This window comes from Anser brachyrhynchus, assembly GCF_964034855.1.
Source record: "Anser brachyrhynchus genome assembly, chromosome: 16".
NCBI classification, from domain to species: domain Eukaryota; kingdom Metazoa; phylum Chordata; class Aves; order Anseriformes; family Anatidae; genus Anser; species Anser brachyrhynchus.
Genome location: NC_137734.1, coordinates 2,846,150 through 2,871,142, shown reverse-complemented (window position 1 = coordinate 2,871,142; position 24,993 = coordinate 2,846,150). Strand labels below are relative to the sequence as shown.

Genomic DNA, 24,993 nt, shown 5'->3' with positions numbered 1-24,993 from the left:
TGCGGACAACATGGCCCCCATGATTAGGACCAGCACACTAATGAATATTCATTGGGCTGATTAAAGCAAAGTCAATTAACTACTTGACTGCTTGATTTTTTCCTGGGTTTCAGTCTTCTCTTTTAACCATTTTGCCACTGGGGATGCTCTTGTTCTGCCCTTCATCTCCCTCTTTCCTCCTCTATATTTTCTTACGCTGGCAATTAGGGTTCAGATTTTTTTTTTTTTTGGTCTTTGTGCCTTTTGCCGACAATAACCCATCCTATTCAGATTTTACGGCTTCCTTTATTTCCCCAGTAAATCACGCTCTTCTAGGGTCACCGTCTTCCGCTGCAGCGGTAGGTAAGCCAGAAGGTCACAGATTCCCATCAAGTTTTTAAATCTCACGTGCGATGTAATTCAAAATCCACGGCTAAGCAATAATGCTGATTTTCTACTTCACAGTGGGATTCCCCCCCATCAGCGCAGCCCTTTGTTTTATAACAGAGGGCTGCTGCGAGCCCGGCCAAGGGCTGGGGAGTATTTTTTTATTCTGATTTGTTAGAGCGGGATTTCTTCAGATGGACGACTCAGACCGAATGTTCTAGGAAACCTAAAGGGATCCTAAAATAAAACAACAATTCATTAAAACGGTTTTCAATTCCGAGAGATGTCTTTCTCCCAGCGCAGTAGTGATGTAATAAGGCTGTGATGGGGACTGCATATTTTATAAAGACCATTTTTCAGAATGTGCCTGCAAACTAAAACATGTGATTCAATTAAAAATAAATGAAAAATTGTTGGCCAAAAATCAACATTTGTGAGCTCAGCACTTACAACCTAACCTGGGAAAATACATTCATTTTCATCACGTTCAAATTTCTCCGGTTCTTGTATTATGTATACAGGACTTTCAGAGAAAGATGCATTTCTGTGATAGCGAGGAATCTCCTGGAGGGGAGTCATTAGGAGCTGTAAGTAACACCCCGATGGGTAGAGTGGAAAACCTGAACGTAATCACCCAGCACTTGGGCTTGTATCTTTGTCAGCAATTGAAATAAAAAGGTGCCGAGGCAGGCAGAGCCTACAGAGGGAAGGCACGGCGCTGGCTTCCAACGTTGCACGTTCAGTACCCGGTGAATTCAGTTACATCCAGGCAAACCCGAACTGCCAGTCCTGCTCCTCTCTTCTAAGGAGCAAAAGTCACAATTCGAGGCTAGCGACCCAAATATGTGCTGGTCAAACTGGGGACAGAAGGGTGGGTTTGAACCAAAAAGATTAGAGGGGGAAAAAGGAAGCAGAAGAGGCATGGAGTGAGGCAGAGCATAACCGAATGAGGAACTGAATTATTTTGAACTGCAAGCCAGAAATATATAAGCAAATCTCATTCTATAAGCTCTGCAGACACCCAGATTTCTCTGTTATTTGGCTAGAGGATGCACTTATTTAGGTTTTTATACTTAGATACTTTTGAAAGCAAATAGTTGCTTTTCCAGCACGCCACTAAAACGTGGAAAACTGAGAATTGCAACATTTTCCTCTGGAAGCTGTACTGGGGGAGCGTTACAAACAGTTTCTCTGCAACCTCGCTGCACGTACATCCTCCTCCTATTAACACCACTACCCCAACTTTTAATCTTTGCATTTGCAGCCCAATATTTAGCACCTGCTTGGACCCTACACATCTTTCCGACTTCCCCCCGCGCCGGATAACGCTGACGGAGGATGAAAAGTGCAGGCAGGACTCGGTGCGCGTGTGCCCGGCTCGCGGAGACGCTGCCTTCCTTTCAGGGCTTTGCATTTCTGCCATCAAAATCAGCAATCTGCATAGCAACACCGAGCTCCGCGGGGTTCACGTGTAACTCACCCAAATCTGAGGAGCACCACAACAAATAATCACCTGTTTACAAATTCAAAGAACGACAAAAGAAGGGGAAGGGGACCGCGTTCAGCTGCCACGTTTAATCAAAACAAAATACGTCGTGGGCTCTTTTTCAAAATCGGACATTTTTGCCTACGCGCACTCAAAATCTCCTCGCAGTTTAACTGGGGGCAATATGCAAACGTAGAGGTGCGCACACAAAGAAAAGGAGAATGATTGTGTTTAAAAAAAAACAGACAATTGGATTCAAATTGTAACTGGGTCACAAATGAAACACGGTCAGCAACCTCGCTGAGGTTTGCCTGGAGTACAGGAAAAATGAACGGCGACAAAAAACCCCCACGCAAGCTGCCACGCGCCTCAGCAGCCTTTGCAATTCCTGGTCAGGAGAGGCCACAGCACCAGCCGGGCAGGGCATGCGGGTCAGGATTAAGATGCATTAACAGATTCGTAGGGAGGGAGCTTGCCCAGCACCTGCCCGCAATTTGCCGATTCCCCCCATCTCCCTTCCCCGCGAATCTAATTCTCTTTTCTACTCAGAGGAAGATTTTAAAAATAATTTAATTCTGGGTCAGATTTGCATCCCTGAGCTGCGGAAAGCATTTTATCTCAGAATCTACACAGGCGTAAGAACTACACAATTACCGTGCTCGTATCTGAACGATGCTGCGAAAAAATCCTCAAGGATGTGCATGTGCGCGCATGCATACACACAGGGATAAATGCTAATAAACAGCACTTAGCTCACGTCTAAGACTCGAGAAACATTCCATCAACTTTAAAAAAAATAAATGTGAAAACAGAACCCCCAAAATTTGCTTCTGCACAACGTAAATATCCCGACCACAAGCCCCTCGCAGTGAATTCAGGGTTAAGTCTCCGGGTTCCCGTCTGATACTCCCAGCCTTTCATCACATCTCTATGAATTTTTATTCCTGCACTCGGGGGGAAATTACGGCTGATGGTGTCAGCACAGAGTTTGGAGCCCCATTTCGACGTTTCTCGTGCTTGGCCTGCTTAATTCAGATCCTTTCGGTTTGCCTCCCACCCCTTTAGGCGGAGGGTTTGGGGCTCCCTAATCCGCTGCGGCCGTGCCGCGGTTTCTCGGAGGCTATTTCCCACCCAGCTCCCCCCGGGCCGCCCCCAAGCTCCTCGTATCAAGGCAGGAGCCATTTTCCCTGGGCAGAAGCAGACAAATTCCTCGCCCTTTGCTTCCAGCCCGGCCGAGCCGGGAGCAGCGGCGAGCCCCAACTTTCCCTCCCCTCGCTCCCTCCGAGCGGTTCAGGAAAAGCCCGGTGCGTTTGAGATCGAACCGGGATGTGTCTGGGATTAAAGCGCACACGTTCACGGCCCTGGCGGTGCTAACCAACCAGAAGAGTTATCTAACACACGATACATGTGATTGCTTGAATAATATTACAGCGCACGCCGCGTCCCTTCCTCCCCGCACGCACAGCCTCCCCGCGCACACACATGGTATTTCTAATAGGATCGCTTCCCCCCCACCCCCCTCCCTCCCTCTCCCCCGCTTTCACAATCTGTCGCTCTCCAATCTGCCCACTCTGCTCTATTTTCCCATCCAACATTCCCCCTCCAACACCTTCCCCTCCTCTGCAGCCCCCGGCCTTGCTCCCTCGATCTTCCCCCTCCTCGGGCGCGCCGCGATGGCATCCGGATTTTGGCTCGGTGGACATTCAGAGCACTTCGGCCGGTTAAAAGAAAAAGAAAAGGAAAGGGCAATTCTTCTCCCTGTAACTAGCACTTAAATATCACAGTGAGCAACCGGCTCTGCTAATAATCCGGTGGCTAAAATCAATTTTCCATAGCGCTAGGCTGCGTTATTAATACTCAAATCGCACTCGGTGCCTTTTATCGGAAACTTTACAAACAAGTTGGCCGTCGCCAGCTCTGATTTACAGAGGGGAAGGAACAGCAGAGGGAGGAGAAAGGCTCGGTCAGAGCTCCCCAGCAGGCTGGTAGCAGAGCCTGAAATAAATTAGGTCTCCTGGGTTCCAGTCCGGTGCCCGAGCCATTAGTCTCTGACTACGAAACAAATGCAGGGAGGCCAGCGAATGCGTAAATTGAAGCAACACTTCACTGTTCTTGCAGTCTGCGGAATAATTACTGGGTGCATATGTAGCTGGAGATGCCTGAGGCTTTGGTGATCTCAGGGATGTATTTTTACCATCCAGCCTTTCCTCTAGCCCGTCCTGCTGCTCTTCCACGTTGCAGGAACTATTTGCTCCGGCTGCAATTTGGCCCCAGCCAGGCCAGGAGTTGGAAAACGCAGGCCACAGCCACATCTAGCCCAGCGAGGGGGGTTAAGGAGTTCAGGGGAAGCACGAGGCTTTAGCCAGGCCTGGCGGGATTATGGAAATAAGTATTTAATTTCCCAGAAGAGAACGAGCTTGCGGCCAGCCTGTGTGAGCCTATGCACGGACACACGCATGCACGCGGGCGCGCCAAAAGCTCTTCCACGGCACGAAAGGAGGGGGAAAGGTGGGGTGGTGGCGTTTACTCACTGTGTACGGTAATAACAGTTCTCACAACGAGGAGAGAGAGATAAACGCATTTGTAAGTTCCTGCTTTTCTAAGCGGTGCGCCCAGTCTGTGGGTCCCCTCCTCTCTCCCCACGCTTTGGGGCAGCAGCGGTGAGACCTGCACGGGACGGGGGAGGCAGGGCAGGGGCCGGCCTGGGGTCCTGCAGCATGGGGAGCCCAGAGGGTTATGACGGCCTGCTCCCTTGTCCTGAGCACAAGAGCACCTACAGCTACGAAGACGTGCACTGCCGCAAACAGAGAACAGTAAAATCAGCAAGAAATTTCTGCCATTCCCGCAGGCCAAGCAAAATCTGCTTGTAAGGCTGCTTTTACATAGGGGAAAAAAACCCAAAGCTCCTTAAAAGTCCGGAAGGCGTGAATGAAGTTCTTGTTCCCGACCTGGGCTTGCCGGTTCTGCATGGCCTCAGCTCATCCCTCCCCACCTTCTGCATCTTGCTAGGTCAAGGCTGCACCTAGAGGCTGAAGACCCCCAGCACAGCTTCCGCTGTTATTTCATTCATCCGCAGGAAGAATAAAAATGCTCGGAAAAAAATTAAAGATGCAGAAGACCAAATCTCTTCACCTCAGTTTATATATTTTTTTCTGCACTTGAACTTTTTTTTTAATAAATGATTAATAAATAGGAGTTGGTACAAGTGTAGGCACAACACTTGGCTGTGTTTGCCCTACATATTTAAAAACCAGATTACTTAAGAGACTTTGTGATCTGAAATGGCCTGGAGTGAGCTGCATTTTATATGCTGCAGTGCAAAAATCTTTGATGTAATAGCATAAGGGAAAAAGAATTGTTCAAGCCCTTCCAAGTCCTCCCCCCCAGAAGTTATTTGAGAATAGCCTAGCCTTTGACTTGCTACATTTTAGGTTTAAAGCTCCTTGTAGTACCCGTGCTCTTCCAGCACGCTCAACCTCATCAAAACATGCACAGCTAGTGACTATTGCCCGATTTCTCACAAATCTTACCGCAAATATGCCCCACATCACATTGTCTGCTACTACTAATTAGGAGTTTGGCCCTCATCAGGTCAAGAGTATTAAAAAATTACTGCATTGACCTCCCAGCGTAACGCTCACAGGATATTTTAAGGCTTTTCTTGAGACCCGTAAAAAAGATGATGATTGTATAGCAAAGCTGGAATTTGGTTTAGGCACGGGGTGTGAGATGAGACCCTTAAAGAGAAGGACAAAGTGTCACGAGGCTCCTAAGGTCAGCGTGGTCCACTCAAAGAAACCTGTGAAATTTCTGAATAGGAGAAACTTCCATTTGCATCTCTTTCCTGAGGAATAACAAACAATTGGAAAGATTACGGGATATTTTGACAACAAATTTCCTTTAATCTTCATTATGAAATATAGACATTGAGAAGTGGACATCGAAATGTTTTAAACAGGGCTCCGTAAACCATTGCTTTTATTCAGCAGAGACCACAAACAGCTTTCCTGCTCCACAAAATTTCTGGTAAAAAGGCAGTTCAGGTTTCCTCGCAATAGCAGCAGTGCTGACTGTGAGAAACGTGAACAAGCAGATCACCCGGGGACATTCCTTGTTCGAAACTTTGAGGATCAAGCCTCTTGCAAAGATTCCTGCGCACATCCAGGTTCCTGTACCAGGAGGGCGCCTCCTTGCCTTGGGCAAGCACAGCTTTGTAGGAGGAACCCAGGCAGAAATCAGCCACCAGAAAGGCGTGAAATGTCACAGCCGTTTTCAAAAGGGCTCCAAAGCCGAACCGAGGAGTACAGACCTGTGCACGTGGCTCTTGTAAGCTAGCAAAAAATATTTGCAGTTCTGTACATGTACAGATCCCTAAGAACTGGGGCAGATTTGGGAGGCGTGACATTCATCCAGCACAACGGTGCTGATGTTGTGACCGTGCCCAGATCTCTGCGAAGCTTCTGGCCACTTCCCCCTCTAAAAGCTCTTAAAGAAACCGAACCATCGGGGCAGAGGAGGGGACGCTCTCTTCTGGGTTAATAACTGCAGGGCAGTAATAATTTTTAACAATAAAGCAGAGCACCCAGAGCCACCCGAAGCCTCCACGGCCCAGGCTGCAGGATGCCCACGTGGAGCACCCAGCCCCGAGGCGTGCCACAGATCGGACGGGCTCCGCATCCTCAGACCCGCCAGAACCCGAGCAGCCCAGCTCTGAGCTGACGGGCCACACCGAGTCCTCCCCCTCCGCCCTTCGATGCCACCCAACGAACGCCCCGCGCTGCTCAGCGCCTGCGGAGCGCAAAGCCAGCCCTGCGCGGAGCCATCCCCCTTCAACAAGTGCACCCAGGAGGCAGGAGGAGCGCACGAGCACCCTCCTTCCCCGTGCAAACTCGCCGGCGTCCCAGCGGGGCCGCGAGCGCGCGCGTCACCTCTCCGGGAACTTGTTTGTATTCTTGGGAGAATGTTGAAAAATATCTCTGACCCCCAAACATTTACCTTTTGATCGGAGGTTTCCAATGTTGCTGTAGTGTATTAAAGCTGAGATGCTCATAAAAAAACCCTTTGTGTCAACATAGTAAATGACTCTAATTAGGCTGGTGGTGCAATGAAAATGCTTAATTCATTCTGATGAGGCAGAAGGAAGAGCTAAAATGTTTATAGACAATGGGTGAACAGGGAGATATAATGCTGAGTGCCAGCTTTAAATGCAAATTACCGCAGAAATCTTTCCCTCTCCACCATCCCATTCCTCCCCCTTCCTCTCTCTCTGTCGCCAGCACCACACTGTAATCTCCTAGTGCAGTAATTAGAAGTGAAAGGAGCCACATAGAGGGGCCTCGAAAGGCAACACTAAAGAGAATTACAGAAAAAAATACCTGCCTTTAATAGAAGACAGCACCATTTTCCAAAGCGCACCACCGCCGCAGCACTTAGCAGGGTGGCGGGATCAGGGGTGATCATTCGGAGGGGGATTACTGCAATGGGATGCAAATTTGTTGCCTTGACCCCCTCGTCTGGACCCGACTCCACCTGCAGCGGCTGCTCGGAGCGCCGGGGCCACTCTGCCTTTTGGAAGAAGGCCAGAGCAGCGCTGAGAAGCAAAGCTTTGGGAGAGGGCAAATCTCGTGGTGTTTCCTCCCCTCTGCAGAAGTGTGGAGCCGCAGGAGGACAAGAACTGCCTGCTTGGAAAAGGACAGCCTGGAAGGTGCTGAGAGAGGGTGGAAACCCTACAAGGTCACCCTTGGGAAAGGCTCTCAGCACACGTGCAGCATCCCAGCTTCTCCTGGGAGAATTTTTACATTTGGTGAGAAAGAAGAGGGAAGAGAACGAAAGGGCATAAAAAAAGGAGGGAGAGAAGATAGCCAGTGGTCAGTCTGTGTAGGATACCACTCCTTCCTCGTTGAATATGCTCCTCTGAAGCCTCTGGAATGGCATTTCCTTGGGAGTTAAAGGGAAGAAACGCTCCTACTGCCAACTGGACTGCCTTGCATTTTAGGATCTCCTCTATCAGCACGGACACATCCTCACAGCAGCACGCAGATGTGTCTTGAAGTTCCACGTGTGGAGCCCGAGCTGAAATTGGGGTTTGTCAAATCTTCTGTGAATTAAGCTCCCTCAAGCCCTGCTTCACCCCCTTTCCCCCCCCCACCAGCACACACATCGCCCCCGGACAGCAGAAGGTCAGAGCAGGAGACCAGAGATCTGTCAGTCCCAGACTACGAGACAACCAAACTCCTAGGAAGCAGCTGCAGAAATTACATTCTGGATTGCAATCCATTAACCAAAAATATTGTCTGTCCTCCTAGCAGCCGCAGTGGAGTCAAGCTTGAGAAGAACAAGAAGGCGTGCGCGTGCCCTGGGCCACGGCCGAGGGATGAGGACTGGATTTTGCCCCCAGGAGCTGGCTGGGCCAGGGGGAAGAGGCAGCCATCGGGTGCTGGTTCTGTGGGGACCGTGAAGCTTTGTCTCCCCGCTCTAACACAGTCGGTGGAGAAGGTCACGCTGGCTCTGGGCACATCACTTAGCTCAGTGCTCATCTTTTAGGCAAGCCTGGTGCCGTGTCCTGGTCCGCAGCTGGGCTGACCACAGCAGGCAACGTGGGCTTGCTGTCACCCCTGGGACTGAACCCCTGGGACTGAACCCCTGGGACTGAACCCCTGGGGGAAGCTGCAGGAGCCCGAGGTGTGCTGCTGGAGGGCAGCAGTCAGCTCCTGCTGCCAGACCATGTCACGTTACCAACTCCCAGCCACGCTGCATTTCCTGACTTAAGATATTTCCACGTGCTAAAAACCAGAGGTGATGTCTTTTCCCCTCCCCTAAGGCAGGAGGTGCAGCCACACCCCAGAGCCTGCCCTGGGCTCAGCCACGTTCCTGCAGGACACCACGCTGCTGCACTGAAGAAGCGCAGCGGGTCCCACCAAAATCCCTCCTCTGCGCACCCATCTGCAGGACCCGGCCCTCAGCAGCACAACACAAACCTGGACGGGGGAAACCGCAAGCCTTGTCCGGCTCGGCTCGTCCATAAGAGATGCCCACGGCACCCATAGGGCCACCACGAAGCCCCATGGATGGGTGACCCCGGGGGATGCTGCAGGACGCGGCGGGCACGGCGTGCCAGCAGCCCCCGCTCCCCCGGGCGCGCGGCGAGCGGGAGCATCCCGGCGGCTCTTGCTCTCTCTCCCTCTCTGTGTTTGCTCAGTGAGACAGAAGCAATACCAGTTTGCAGCACAATAAACCATGTAAAGGAAGCATCAATTAACTAGAATACATGGATATAGTATTTAATTAACTGATAGGCTCACAGTTACCGGATGATGTCATGGAAACCTCGAATCTCCCGGGTGCCGCCTCACACATGCCAACTGGGGACCGGAGCCAGTGCAAATCCCGTGTAAAGTTTGAATCCCGACATTTTTAATTAAAAAGAAAAAAAAAAAAAGAAAAAAGATTCTGACTTTCTTAAGTACCTTTTAATCGCCCCAAACGTGCGCACACCCTCGGTGCTGGGGGAGCCCTGGGTGCGATGGGTTTTGCAGCAGGGCGGCCAGCGGCGCGGCTCACCACTCAAGGGCACTGCCATCAGCCACGGCTTTGGGGCAGGGAGGACGAAGAATGAGCCCGCAGGGCTCTAAGGAACAGAAAAGAGGGCGAAATCATACTAGATGGGTTTTTCAAGGATATAACGTAATAATACACTGCATTTACACGGTCTCTCGTCTGAAGATCTCAAAGCACTTGGAGAAACCAACCCACAAATATTTTTGGCTGATTTTCTGACTCCTGATTGATGTTCTCATGCTGAGTCAGGTCTGTAGCTTCCTGCTTAGCACCTTTGAGCAGCAACCTGTCCCCGTACCGAATCACGTAACCCCCCTCAGTTTACAAAGCCCTATTTTAGCGCATCTACAGCTGGGGAAACTGAGGCAAGGGGCAGTCGGGGCCACCTGTCCAGGAGCAAGTGAGCACGAGCGGAAAGAGGTGGGAGCGGGGTGGGGAGAGCCCACCGTGAGCGTTCACTGCCCATCAGTGAGGGCAGAGGGGGCAGCCCCTGCAGCAGGGGGGACACAGGGGCTGGGCAGGGGCCTCTCCTGATCCGTCAGCACCATCTCAGCCTCCCCGACGAGCTGCTGTGACGTTCAAAGGTCTCGTTCCCAAAGCACCAGGCTGCTGCAGGTTTGGAAGTTGGATCCTCGCAGCCCGTAAGCAAACACCAACAACCAGCGAACAACGCTCCCCCCGAAGCAACGTTACCCCCCCAGCTGTAAGCATTAGCACTTCCATCCCGTTTACCACAAGGTATTTGTTGCCCAACACTAATTTTACCCCAACAGCTTAAATTACGGGAAAGGTCCCGTATTAAAAACCACCAGGCTGAGACTTATCGCACGCCTTCCTTCAGCGCTCTGACAGTGGAACATTGGACTTAAATACACCCAGACAGGTAGGTAGGGTATTATCTGCTGTGAACGAAGGTGTGCCTTAGTTGTGAGTATCCATTGTCTCTGTTTATGTGCAAATTAGTTTATGGATCGTTCTTGACAGAGCTACAGCGCCCTCCCTTAAGGGCACTGCTGATATATTGCCTTTGAAAGAGAATCACAATTTATTCGTTCAAACACAGCGCTAAAGATAGATGTGCACGGGAATATTTTGAAATATTACATTATATATAAAATGAAATAGGGGGAAGCTAAATTACACAGCTATAATTACTTAGAGTTCAGGTGGCATCATAAATAATCTATTCACAACTCGCTCGGTGTTTATTATGTCACCAGAGCGATGTAATTAACACGGGATAGACGGGAGCTACACGAGGCAGATGCGTGGTGCGCCCACATCAAACCCGCCGCGACGCACCTACAGAAACACACAAACACACAATGCCATTCAGGAAAATTCGTACAAAAGTGGCAAAGACCAAAGCGGCAAGCTGACGACTTTCAGCTCCTCGCCGTACCGAGTTGCCACGAGCACCTCCTTGGAACAGGCACGGTTAAACCTGAGGGCACGCTGCAGCGTTTACATTGCAGAGGCATGTATAATGTTGCATTGACCGAGTTCAGGTGAGCTCTGAAATTTTCTCTCTGCTGCTCTAAAATCAGCTCCCTGGCTGTTTGAGGTCGAACTGTTACAGGGAACAAGAAGCTGCCAAATAAAAGCTGGGATCTGCAAGTCATCCTCATCCCACCTGCGTCACAAACGCATGCGTTCAGATACCCCAAATTAATTGCTTACAAATTATAAATAAGGTGTTAGGCAATAACAAAAAACTCCCAGAATATAATACAAATGAAAAAAAAATAATAATAAAAACAGAAGACTCAATTCTGTAGCTGAATTTGCAAGCAACCATTACATTTAGTTAGGAATCACAAGATTTCTCCACTCTCCAGACTCGTTTCCAAACTCTCGACACGTGCGGTAAGAGGCACATGTATACCTGAGCACTGGAAGGAAGTTTTAGAAGCAAGTCAAGGTGCCTTTGACAGCTCAAAGGAGGAATGAGATAAGCAAGTGGCAAACTTTCCATTAAAGGCACGGAAAGGTTCGAGGAATAGGTTTTTGAGAAGGGTCGTTTGGGGTCTGACAGAGTGAGGGACTGGAAAATAACCTGCTCCTGAGTCCACGGTGTCCTTCAGTTTCAGTTGCTTGAATCACGAGAATATTTTTAGGGTCTTTGAAACTCAATTTGATTGGTGTTACTCCATTCCTGACTCACTCCTTTCCTTCCCATAACATTTTTCTGGATGCCATTTCCCTATATATTACTTTTTCTAATTTTGGTTTTGTAGCAGGGAAAGCGAAAGGAAGAAACAGAGGAGAGGGGGTGAAGTGGGTCAGAAATCAGATTTTTCCCCGCTGCATATTCCTCTTACTTTTCACTGCTGTGAGTTTATTGCAGACAGCCTATTGCATGCTTCTACATTGAGAGAGACCCGATAAAATCTACCATCAGAGTTTTCTTCCACTGCTTTCCTGGTCAAATCTGGTTACTGTAAGAGCAGGAGGACTTCTCCCTCAGCCTCCAACACTCCCTTCTCAGGAGCTTCTGATCCACTGCTACCGAAATCCCCTCCTTGGGCTCAGCCATTGCCCCCAGCCAAAGCGGAGCAAGCCCCCTGGGACCCCATCCTTCCCCGGGCTGCTCCCAGCCTCCCACAGCCTCAGCCCGGGCCACAAGCGCAAGATTTACGCAGCGGACAGGAAGACGCCAGAATAGGTCAGGCAAAACCCCAAATTCCTGAAGGTTTCGGTCAACTCAGAATTTCCCTTTCCCCGCGGCGGAGTTGCAGGTACGAAGCACATCCTTAGGAGCTCTGGTCCGTCGAGGAGCTCGCTGGTGGTCAAGGAGCCACCCCGCAGCAGCCTCGCCGCGAGGAGGTTCGGGAAGGCAGAGGCGAGCGCCATGCCTTTTATTAAACAGCATCCGCCCTTCTTCTGGATATATTGCTTTACACCAAGTGGTGTGGATGATTTTTTCTTTTTTTTTTTTTTTCCTTAAAGTAAAGAATATTTAATGTCATCGAAAAAGAAAAACGGCCCCTTAAATTATTTGTGGCATGTCCTCTGCGTGGCGGAGGAACAAAGCTCGCTCTCCCCGTGCGCCGCACCGGAGCTCGGGAGCAGCAGTGACAGTCAGGAAAGGATTTATGGGCCCAGGGGAGAGATCTGCTAGGGTCCTGTGGAACAAGATAAAATATTCCAGGGTTGTGCCTTTTTATTTTTTCTGTCCCTTGGAGGTAGCAGAGATGAAAGATGCAGACCCGTTTCCATGGATGGAGACCCCACCACGACACCTTCCCCTCGCAGCAGAAACACCTGGGTTTCTTGGGTTAACATCCAAGTTTTGTTTCCAGGATGTTCCTCCCTCTGTTCCTAAGAAGTTTCATGGCACAAACAGGAATTTCTAAAGGTTAAAAACAAGCTCTGGAAAAAGAGAGCACAGCACACTGAGTTCCCTTCCTCTTGGGCCCTTGTGATTTTTGAGCAGGAGCTCGGAGGCCCATTTCTGATGACCATGACCCATGACCACATGCAGGGGGCATCCCATCCAGGTGTCACCGTGCACAACCACCAGCCCAGCCTCAGGTTTTTAAAGGCCTTTTGCTGGCAGCTGCCTTGGGGCCAGGCTGAGCTCGGGCCTCTCCATCGCTGCTCACAGCTGGAGTGTGACGGAGAGGGTCGGGGTTATTTCTCCAGGACCTGCTCTCAAGGACCAAACCCATCTCAAGCTGTCATTCCCAAGACCTGCACTGAAAATTGGTTACAAACCCCATGGATTTGTACCAAAGGAAGGTAACCAGTGGGTTTTTAAGGTGGAGAAGAACAACATCAAGTTGCTGAACAGCAGCACCATCATTTTAGGTCTCCCCACCGTGAGACCATCTCTTCCAGACTCTCTGAGTTTATTCCTGCAGGTGGAGGAGGATCGGGGGGAAGCCCTGCACGCTGCCCCCCACCCACAAAGACAAAGGGCAAAACCTGCGCTCTCCCCATGCCAGGCCGGCCAGATGGGAGCCTGCGCTCATCCAGCAGCTCTGCAGCCACCTTCCCGCGGCGCTGGGACGGAGCCAAGGAGCCCGCTGAGAGCTGCAGCAGAGGGGGCGTCAGCGGGGCACATCCGCTTTGGCCGAGCCATGAAAACACCGCTACGTGGTGAGGGTCCGAGCTGGCTGATGTCCCCGCAGCTCTGCCAAAGAAACACGAGGACAGGTCGCTGCTCGCGTACAGGTCGCTGCCGCTTCAGTGTCACCGCAGAGAAGAGCAGTGTGTGACTGCAGGCATGTCGTCTTGGGAGCAGGATCCAAGTCTCTGATCGATCCCAAGTCCCCAGAAGGAGCAGGAGCTGCTCTCAGCAGTCAGCAAAATGTAAGTGACCACCCCGGGGGACGATCTCTGGTACAGAACACCGAGGGTTCACTCACTGCAGCAGTAATCAACACCAGCTAAAAATAATCACCCCTTCGCACGTCCTGCGAGCAGGCAGGTGCCTCCAAGGTAAGGCTCTTCACCTCGAACCACAGCTTTAACAACACAGAACAAGGTATCAAAAGGATTTGATTGCCAGCACCAACGCTGCTCACACCTACCCACCAAGCCACCCTGCCTCGTGCGCACCGCTACAGCCTGCGTCCAGCACAGCCTCGGGAGCGGGGGCAGAATTCAAGCACCTGCGTGACCTGGAGGAACTTTTGCCTCTCTCTCTTTTGCCATGGAAAAGGCCGGGAGCCACAGGCAGGTTTGCTGGCCGCCCTAAGTGAACGCCAGCATTCGCAGAGCATCTCTGCCCTCAGCCTGCTCCAGCTCTTTGAGCGCCTCTCCCAAGCCCACAAACCAAATCCCCCACCGAGGGACCGCTCTCTGAAAATCAGCGCGCCAGCAAACCGCGCATCCCAGTTCCTGGTAAGGAGATTTCAAAGGCGGCCGCAGCCCCCTTCCTGCGGCAGGGAAGTGGAACTAATGACGGGGCGGTTTCGAGGTCCCGCTGGGCCAGCTGTGCCCCCCGGGCTGCCGGCGAGGCAGGCGCAGCGCTTCGGGACTGGCCCCTGCTGCCAGGGCCGCGAGGCGCCCTGGGTGCGGCGAGAGCAGCGGTAAGAGATTTGATCTTTTTATATTCCTTTAGAAAGACGTTTACGGCAGGCTGACGGGAATTTCAATGCACGCCCGGCTCTCTTCCCACAGCATCCGCAGCTCCCAGGACCCGCGAGCAGAGGCGAGCTGTTCCTTCAGCACAGATGTAGGTCACAATGAGAAATTTGTTTCTCCAGCATCATCTGAGCTCTTTGCACTTTCACAGAGGTGTTCTGCTGTCTCGTCCCTCTTAAAACAGGGGCTAATAATGAAGCCTGGGGTTCACGCACGGCTCGTGAAGCCTTTTACAATGCTGTGCAGGTATAACTGCCTCCATGCCACAAAGGGGCCCGATCCTGCCATCTATGCAAGCATTGGGGCGGTTATTTCACGAGGCCAGTTTGCCCTAGGACATGGAGAGCTGCCAGGCTGCCGCACCAAGCAGTGAAGAACTGAACCAGAAACGTTCCCCACCACTCAGCACACCTGATCCCCAAACCTTTCCCGGGGTCTCCCGATCCCCAAACCCTTCCCGGGGTCCCCCGATCCCCAAACCCTTCCCGGGGTCCCCTGGAGCCCAGTCCTCTCCTGTCGCCCTCCGCTGCAGCCAGTCCCCATCACGGCAGCGGTTCAGATCAAGGCTAATTGTGTTTGAATCTACAGGGCACCAATTTTCCAGCAAAGGGGTTTTAATCTAACATGCAGATCTCTTGTCTCCATTCACATCACCCCAGAGGCCCATAACATAGGTCATTTGTGCATACACAATCTCGGTAATAGGATGCACAATTTTCAAACGGCTAAATCTGCGGAGAAGGAAAAAAATGTTATTACAGGAGGAAAAAGAAAAGATTAGCTCACAGGCTGAGATCATGTTTGCCAAGTTTCCACCCAGAGAATTATTCCAGGACCGAGTTCTATGCTACCAAAATAACGGGTTTATACAGCAGGCACCGTGCCAGCTTTTTGGCTATAATTATAGTGTTTTCCTCTCTCAAGTTCCTTATTGATATCTGGATTATTTTTTTTCCAAAAAAAAAAAAGGAGGTGGAGAAGCGATTTTATACGTCCAACAAACCGCAGCAACACTTGATGCAGTTAAAACCAGGAAGTTTTAACAACCTGCCAGCCTCTGACTTCACAGGGAATGTCAGTGCCACCACGAGACTGGCGAGGAGCCCCAGGGATCCATTACCGGGGTTTGAAGATGTCCCCGCTCTTCCCTTTCAAGCGAGCGCCGGAGCCGCGTGCTTCATTCAGCTGCTGCTGCGCCGCACAATATTCCTTTGAGGAGATGCTTTGCAGTGACAAAATAACTGCTGACAATGTGAATACTTGGCTTCATTTTAATTTTGTTTTACATTTTCTTTGGTATGTTTTGATCCTAAAAATCTTTAGAGCGCCTTTTTTTTTTATGGTAATAAAGCAACTATTTATACAGCACGGCGGAGCCATTTCGCTGCCTCTCCCCCCACCCCTTCCCGTTTCCCCCCCAGCCAAAGGACACGAGCTGAAGGCGCGGCGCCCTCCGTGCAGCTCAACCCAGAGCAGGAGGGGAAGAGAAGCACCCTAGAAAGACTGTAAGGTCAGCAGTGACACAAAATTGGGCAATGCTTTTTTTTTTTGGCCAGCCATATAAGCAAACATCGAAGAACGTGATAATGTCAACGTGGCTGTTGGAGAACCCATGCGCTTCTTGTTGGAGTTGCTGGTTCCCATCCCATCTGCATCCCAAGAAGGGCAGCTGGCAGCAGCCGGTCCCAGCCCACGATGCCCTCTTTCTCAGGGATGCAGTCGACTTCATAAATCCCCTGAATCAGGGCAATTACTATTTCTAAAAACCTCACCCTTGCATCTTTTATAATTCTGGGAAACTTCTCCAGCCACCACCACTACCGAAATTAAAATGCCATCAGCCCCGACTCCAGGAACAATTAGCCCGGCCGAGATGACTCCCGATAGTCTTTCGCATATAATAAGCAATATCCAATATACCTCGACATTGTGGGGATCTCTGTAAATGAAGTGACATCTCTTGCTGGACAAAGCCTGGAAATGTTATCCTTCGGTGATAGGAATCCTAAGGGGACGGCCGTTCTCCCCGGCTCGAAAGCTCCCTTAATTGTTGCAGTTGCTGGAAATTTTGAAACAATTTCCCCAGCCGCTAGGCCAAGTTGCGGCAAGCCCTTTGTCTGCCTGATGTGCCAACCAGAGGCACGGGGAGATAAGGAGAGCTGGGGGAATTGCACAGAGAGACTTATACGGCGGGAGCTCCCTCGCCCAGGCTCGCTCCTCCGGCTTCGCCACTACCTCTACCGCTTATTATCATCATCACACAGCCGAAGCGAGCGGCTCCTTCGCCTCCGGTGCCTTGGGTGCACTTACATGGGAAGGACTCTGAAAACAGGACCCCGCACTCGACATTTTTTCTCCTATCTCCCTTCTACCTTGGTTTTCCAGTAAAACTATACGGATTTATGCTATTTATTTCGGTATTCCAGCAGCGGAGTGGGCGTGCTGGAGGGCACCGAGCACCTCCTCGTGCACCCCTTTATTTCTCAGGAGGTGACCGCTGGGGAGCACCTGATTTCCCCAGAACAAACCGAGCCGTAACCGAAACCCGCCCTCTGGATGTAGCTCTCGGGTGTGAAGGTTGGTCTACAGTGGATTTCAAGACGGGTAACTCTTCTCCAGGAGGCTGTCACAAGCCCATTTAGCCATCCCTTGGGGGGGTTTTACACTTTAAGTGGCCCTCTCCCACCGGATCAGCCAGCAGGTCATTAGCGATGCAGCAGGGCCCCTTGGGAGGGAGCGATGTGAAACGGGGCCGCCCAGCTCACAGACCTCCCTGGGGCTGGGAGAGGCCTCGTGGTCCCCCCAGACCTTCCCCCATGCCCCAGCCGCACGCTGCTTTTTGTCACCACGGCCACACCACTCACCGGGCACCCCAAGGGGAAGGAAGCTGCTCCTCGGCACACCGACTCCTTCTGTCACTTGTGGCCGTGTGAAGTCTCCAGGGAGCTCCACCTCAAGGCCAAACCAATGAGCCAGCTCTCCTCTACTCCCCTGGCCTCCCGATGGGCTGTTCTGCACCCCACATGGCTTTTCTTTCATCCCACACAAACTTTCCTATCAGCCTTTGCGTTCCACGCCACAGACAGCAGCACCCATCTTCCTGGTGCATCTGCATTTTAAAAGTCCCCAAAACTCCCTCTACAGGAACTTGTTTTCATAATAAGCTGATTTTCCTCCTCTTTTTTAGGGTGACATCAGCAGTGGTTGCGCGAGGCTAACAGGAGCTGCCCCAACAGCCACCAGCTGTGCACGAACCAGGTCTTCCCATGCAGACCCAGGAGACGGGACCACAACGCCCATAGCTCCATCCAGGTCAGCTGAGCTAAGGCTTTTTTTGCAGCAAACTTGGCCCGTGGGTCCTAATCTGAGGCATTCCAAGGTCTCTTTTGTCCCCTCCTTACTCAATAAATGACATCCTATAGCCAAGAGCCCCACTGGCTCCACCAGGACTATCCAAGCCCAGGAGCCTCCGTAGCATGCAGGCGGCTGGGGCTGCAGCCTGCGCTCTTCCTTCAACAAAACACATCAGCTCTAAACGCAACTTGCAGCTTATAAACGCCAGGAAATTCCTCCTGCCACGTGAGTGTTTCCAGAGCGCTGTGCTGAACTGCATGGGTTCAGCTTCAGATCCACGCAGAGACAGCTTGGCAGAAACATTTACGGGTGCTGGCAGCTCCGGCCAGGGGACAACCAAGGTTGGGACGATGACCGTGCCCGGGTAGCTTCAGCTCTGGATCCCAAATCGTTCCTCAGAGAGCTTTCTATTAGTAACACTTGCATCTTGCTACCAGAAACCCAGTTACTCCGAACGACTACGAGCACATCGCCCAGGCTTTGCCGAATTCCCCTCATTCTGCAACCAGATTTGTGCTTCGTCGCCACTTTGCTTCTGTCCCCCGCGGTCCTGGGGGACGCGGCATCCTTCAAGGACGTGTCAGAGGAGCACGCTATCCCGGCATGCTCTCGCTTTGAGGCCTAGCAGCTGAATCACCCCCAGCCCTATTTTCTTTTGCGGCGTTAGATTAGCGCGAGGGCTTATGACCTGCCATCTGTCACTGCAGTCTGCTGACTGCCAGTCCCCGCTCTCGCCGCAACACTGCTGAGGAGGTGGAAGGCTCGGGGAGGGGGGGGAGAGGAGGACGGGGGAGAAACCTCTCCATCCTGCTGCCTCCTTGCTCCGGTTAAAGCCCGGGGAGGACAGGGCCGGGGAGGATCCCCCACCAGGGGTTTGGTTTGTTGCGGCAGTGCCCGGCTGGGGGCTCCGCAGCGCGGCGCGGCTCTGGCGGCCCCTCGGAGGCAGCCTGCGCCCAACCTGCGGCTCCCGCATGCTGCTCGCTCACACCTGCTGAAGCTCTCCCAGCCTTGCCAGGGAGAGGCAGGCAATGTGACCATGCATCTGGCTTCCTGGCAAGGAGAGGATTGCCTCTGGAGCTGTGCCAGCGCAGTCCATCTCCTCCTGAATATAGTGCATGAAGGAAAAAAAAAAAGCCGCTCAAGGCACAACCCCGGCTTGCAGAGCGCGAGGGGCCAGCGGGACCGCGCGCCGCAGCGTTTGGGAGCCCCACGGCCAGGATCCAGCCCCCGGGGTTGGGGACAAAGCAGAGCAGCCGCTGCTCAGCCCCCAGGCTCGATCCCAAGTCAGCTGCTCGCGAAGCTCCTGCCCTGAGGAAAGGAGAGGGCTCTGCACTGCAGCGAGGAGTCACAAGCCAGCAGCTCGCTCTCCTTGAAGGCTGAGGGAAGGAGCGCTCCCACCTCCTGGCGCTTTGCTGGAGAAAAATAAAAAAAAATCGCTGCATAACTTCTCCAACGTCTCCCACTGAGTCGCAGCGTAACCGTACCAGAACACACCGGCTCCGTCCCTGCTGGAGCAGAGGGAACTTTTCCAGATCAGCTCCTTTCTGTCTTAAAGATAAGACAATGGCAGGCAATTGGGGCAAAGGCCATAGCAATCCAGCCACGGTATCAGACTTCTCCCCAGAGTGCTTCTCCTTCAACCTCCTGCTCCTAAAATGGTCCCTACTTAAATGCCCGGCCCTTTCCAGTGCCTGAAACCGAGCTCCCCATTTTTCTGGTGGGACTTGTGCTCACATCATTTCCCCCAGCCGCCGGCGAGCTCCTGCTGACCTTGTAAAGCTGCAGCACACGAGGAAGAGCCAACAGGCAGGGGATGGCAGACCTGGTCTGGGACCTGTGTCCTCAGCACGACTGAGCCTCCCTGAGCACCGAGCCCCGGTGCCCGGGGAGCAGCAGCCCTCCAAATCGGCCTCCGAGCAGCTCCCCTGCCCTCAGCCACCGCTCAGGTCTGTCACCGCCAGGCTGCTCACATCCTCCCACGCCGTGTGAGAAGTCTCCAGAGATGCGTTTCTCTGGCTGAGAGAGAAGAACAGACCCAGGAACCAAAGGAAGGGAGGAAGCTGAATTCTTCTTCCAAGCTCACATCCACGGGGACTGTTTCAACAGGAGCTGATTCAGCCTCAGAGCTCAGCCAGACCCCGAGTAACTGGCATCAGAAATAGGAATCAAGGTGTGCGTAAGGGGGAGGTAAGCTGCTACCTTGCAGAAGCCTTTCTTTACTCAGAGACCCATCCATGCCCACAGGTAAGCACGAAAACACTGCCTTGCACACCGCAGTCAGACGCCGCATCCTCCCAGCCCTTTCCGAGCAGCGATCCCCCAGCAGATGGGATTGGTGACCAGGAGCCCATGGCCCCGGCGCTCCCAGCCCTGCCTTCCCCGCGGTGCCCAGGACCTCAGCGCGGAGCCGTGCCCGGGGTGCTGCCTGGCACGTGTGGGCACTGGGATGTCAGCAGGCAACATTTCCAGAAACGAGGCTATCCCAGCCCCTAACTGATATCAGCAGCGAGTCCCACGCAGCCAGGGCTATCTTGCCCCTGGACGTCCTCCCATCCACGCCCTCTTCCAGCACGCTGCCTGGATGGAGTAGGACAATTTTGGCTGCTCGGGTTCCCAAAAATCCCAGAGCAGTGACCCCCATGCACGCCGACCATCTCGGCGCACCGCACGCAGCAACTGGGTCTGCTGCGAGCAGTCACGCTATTCCTGCAGCATCTGTGCAGCAGGGCTGACACAGCTGGAAAAGTCACTGTACACGTGTTACGTGATGTACACGCACATATTTCTGTGCAAGAAACCTCAATCAGGAGCACAACACCTTTTGTCATAAGACAGCAGGACCCGAACATCCAGCACCGCCCCGACGCCACGCGTACGGTGTGCATGAAGTCAGCCAGGCTGCGTTATCCCCTCCGGCCACGCCGCACTCGGGGATGCTGCAGAAACACACTGAGCAAAAGAGGACAGATGAAGGGCAAGGATGTGGGCTGCAGGATTTGGCATCAAAGCAGAATCTGTTCAACCTCAGTTTTCCTGAGATCATTTGGGCTCTCACAACCCGCGTGGTGCACGAGAGGAGCTGTGCGGAGCCACTGCTGAACAGCGCTGCTTTGGGTAGTGTAAACCACGTCTGTGCACATGCTGGAGGACTCACTAAGGGCTTGCTGTTTCTGGACCAGCCAGCCTGTGTCAAACAGCTCCAGGAACTGCACCCAGGGACGTGGTCAGGCAAAGCTGCAGGCAGAAGACCCAGGTTTCCAGCAAGAGCCCACGTGTGGATGTGGATCACGCCAACCCTTGCACACGGGCGAGCTGGTGAGACCTTCTGGACTGCAAGCCCGAAGGGCTGAAGACCACTCGGCCACTTCTCTCCTTGAGGTCCCGCTAAGCTCTGTGGGCCCCTCGTTGCACCAAAACCCATGCCTCGGGATTTCTAGAGGATGTTCTGCAGCATGAACTGTGCACATCAAATTCTTGTGCATTAGACATGCAGAGAAGCCAAAACATCATTTGGAAATAAGGAAGTGTATAAGTTACTCTAGCTTGAGGGCTCTAGTAATTTATGCACTGAGAATTTATACAGGTCATGTACCTATTTACTTTGCTGTGCTCTAAAAAAATGCACAGTTACCTTAGCAACTTTAATATTACAAGAGAGTACAGAGCTTTCTTAAAGAGACATTGTCGAGAGCGGTCAGCCTGACCGGCTGCTCCCCTGCCTTCCTGCGTACTAGATCTGCATTCACCGGCATTTTCCCCTCAGATCAAATATACTTTTTGTTATTTTAACAATGAACAACCCATCTCGGAGCTCATTGACATCAGCTAACAGTAAACAAAAATAAGCCTACCATGTGCAAGAATGAAAAAGCGCCATCAGAAATGCACAGAATTTACTCATTTCATCATCCCAGCGTGTTCTGAGAGCTTAAAATAATTTTTCAATTTGTGGAAATTGCCGAGACTCCATAAAAACATAAAGCATGCTAGTTGCACCTTGGGGGCTGCTGGATTTAAGAAAGCATTGTAGAAATCTAATCAGCAGCCTAGGCAATGAGCACCCAACCTCCCAAATTTGTTTTAGTCTCATCTCCAGGATTTTTCTCTGGACATGCTCGCGGAGTGTTTTTCCCGAAGCCAAATTGAAAGTCTCTAGAAAGGGCTCCTGAGGAGGCAAGCTGCAGAAGCAACCGTTCAGAAGGGAGATGCCATCTCTGCCTGCTCACCTGCCTCATCCGCTGCAGCCGTTGAGAGCTGAAGAAAGCCATGATGGGGGGCACTACGGCAGGGAGGGTCTGTGCGACAAAGCAATTGGGATTTTGCTAGACCACAGTCAGAATAGCCTGAAACTGCTTCACGGGGGCTCGGCTGGAATTTTGGTCCTTATCCTCCCAGCCATACATGCAAGTCATGGCAAACCACAAAGAACACGATAAAATATCATTTTTTCCCCACACTTACGTAACGACCACCCAGCTTTCATTAAAATATTAACAATTTGCCTCCCAAAGAAGTCTGATTTTGCAAACCTTGGAGAGCAGACACTAGATTTAAACAGCCTTTTTTTTTTTTTTTTACAGCTATAAACATGATATATTTCCTGCAGCACGCTGTGAACATAGGAGGTGCCTCTTCCGTGCACACAAAGGTTTAGCACGTTGAGCTGGGGAGGAAAGCTATAAGCCCCCGTTTTCTGGGTGACTGCTTTACCCCTACGTTATCCAAAAAAAGTCAAGTTGTGGCTCTTTTTTAATCAAAGGGACAAAAAAAGGCAAGCTAGATGTTGCCTCTCCCTAGTGAATATACATGCCTCTAATCAAACCCTAGAGCAGCAGGCCCATGGGGGCCATCCATTTCAGATGGATGGTGCCTGAGCATTAGGGGCAGCACCTAACCCTAATTTCTCCACTTTCACTGCTGCCCCCTGTGCTGGGGGGCACAGCTCAGCCTCAGGGCAAGATGCGGGAGCAGATCCCAGGAATCACGCCCAGGAGCTGCATGAGCAGACTCCCTCCGAAGCCACAGGGCAGGGCTGAGCAGGGAATTCATTACTTTCTCCTCTTGCCCTCGCTGTTCAACGCAGCCAAAGTTCGGTGATCCTCCTTTAATATTGCACCCAACTGTCCCCCACACCACGTGTGCAAACAGGGAGCAACAGCAGGGCAAGGAGCTGAAACCCCATTGGCATCGTCCCTTTGCACCCCAGCCCCGTGGAAACCAACAGTGACCGCACAAAAAATAATGCAACTTTAAGACATGGCTGTTGTAAGGAAACCTCTCCTCTCTCTGTGAGATGCTCCAGCAGAACCACACCAAGCAGTGAGGTCCCTGCCTTCAGGGCATCCTCCAGGGACAGCAGGGTCCTAAATCTGGATCTAAAATAGGATCTAAAGCAGCATCCCATTTTCTCTCCCACTGAAGCACGAGGCTTGCGCCCTCCCTTCTGGGAGGAAGGAGGCTGGGTGGCAGGGAGCTGCTCTGCTCCCATCCTCCCTGCGAGGAAGCAATCTGCCTCCCGTGCCCAGGTACCGCAGGCAGCGTGCCACTTTGCCAACGCACTGTCAGATCCGCGCCGCGTCAGAACGAGCCCTACCACATTAATTCAACTCGGTGGATTAAAAAGAAAAAAAAAAAAAATAAAGGGAAGGCAGGACAAGGCGCAGCAGATGGCTGAGGACAGATACTGCAGCCCATTCTTCCTTGCTCTGCAAGAAAACAGCTTCACTCTCTGCTGTTTGTCATGCTGCTCCTAGCTTTTTTTCTTTTCATCTAAAAAAAAAAGAAATGCAGAAACTTGTGTCCAAATAGCCAAGGTTTCCATGTTTTTGTTGTCTCTACTGAAATTTTGTGCATTTCCGTCCCCGTTGCAGCTCTCGAGGCCACATGGCACAATGAGGGTGCGATTGCTATGAGATAATCACACCCTTGGGGTGTTATTAAGCACAAGGCTATGCCTCGTGCCTCTCGCTCTCCAGGGATGTGATTATATCATGATAACCAAACTCCCCAGAGACACCTTATTGCAATTATGACATTTCTTTCAGGTTTATGTATGAATACATTATTCAAGGAAATTACTTTGATCACCAGAAACTTCCACTTAGTGTTCAAATACTTAAACTGGCTGGTTTACAGAGATGAAGTTCCTTCCTTACAGTGTTTGACAGGGAGAGAAACAGGGCTTTTAATCTGAGCAGAGCGGCACGAGGGCCTAATCACCAGCGCGCGGTGGTGATCTCTTATTTAGGGTGGCAGTTTCTCAAATAACCAAACTAATCCAACTACGCAATCCACGCTTTGGCTGCTCCAGCACCTGCTGAATTAGCCCAATGAGCAATTCCTCTAAACAAAAATTTAGGATAAAAAAAAAAAAGAATTGAAGTCAGAACTGTTACCTTTTAGCTTCAGGGGCACAAAGACCTGGGTGGCTCAAGGACCAGCAGCTCCTCTTAGGGACTTTATAAACTTGGCTGCACCACTTTAGCTTGAATGGCCTCACCTGTATAAGGCACCCAGCACCACAGCCACGCATCTCAGATGACCTCCAGCGTTGGTTCCCGATGCCTGGCTAAAAGGCTCCGCCAAAATTCATTAGTTAAACGTGCCCACCTGCCTCCCTCTGCCATGGACATCCCTGTAGCAGCAGGAGCTGCTCGTGCTGCTGGTTTTCTGCTCCCGTCGTGGTGCAAGCACGATCACCTCCCCAATGCCGAAGGGTTAAATGGCTGCGGGGCTGGAATTGCCTGCACAGATTAGTGGTAGGGCAAGATCAAGGTCATGCGAAAGGCCAGCACGGTGCCACAGATGGATAGTGTGAGCTGATAAAAGGTGCGGCCAGAAGGGCTCCAAAGCCCATAAGGATTCTTCAGGGAGCAACTGAATTAAAACAGAGAAGCAGAAATACCACCTGCACCCCAACAGCAACGAGTATCCCCCTGAGGCCCCGGGACTCAGCAGGAGGGTACCGTGTGTCCGTCCCCGGGTTTGTTTGCTGACCTTGGCTAAGGGTTTATGAAACACGCATCGGTTATCGATCGCTCCCCCCGCTCCTCACCAGGGCAGACCCAGCAGTTAACAGCACAGCTCTGGTAGCGGAGGAGCACCGAAAGCACGCACAGATGCTAGAAAAAGGGGCAATG

The 24,993-nt window shown here is 51.9% G+C and overlaps 1 long non-coding RNA gene across 1 annotated transcript; it reads right to left on the bottom strand.

The window, feature by feature from the left end:
* Positions 1-11,199: 11,199 nt before the first annotated feature.
* On the bottom strand, positions 11,200-24,367 carry LOC308178669. Its single transcript, XR_013939889.1, has 2 exons — positions 24,250-24,367; positions 11,200-13,878 (listed from the first exon to the last, which is right to left on the bottom strand). It is a non-coding gene; the product is annotated as an uncharacterized lncRNA (long non-coding RNA).
* Positions 24,368-24,993: the final 626 nt, after the last annotated feature.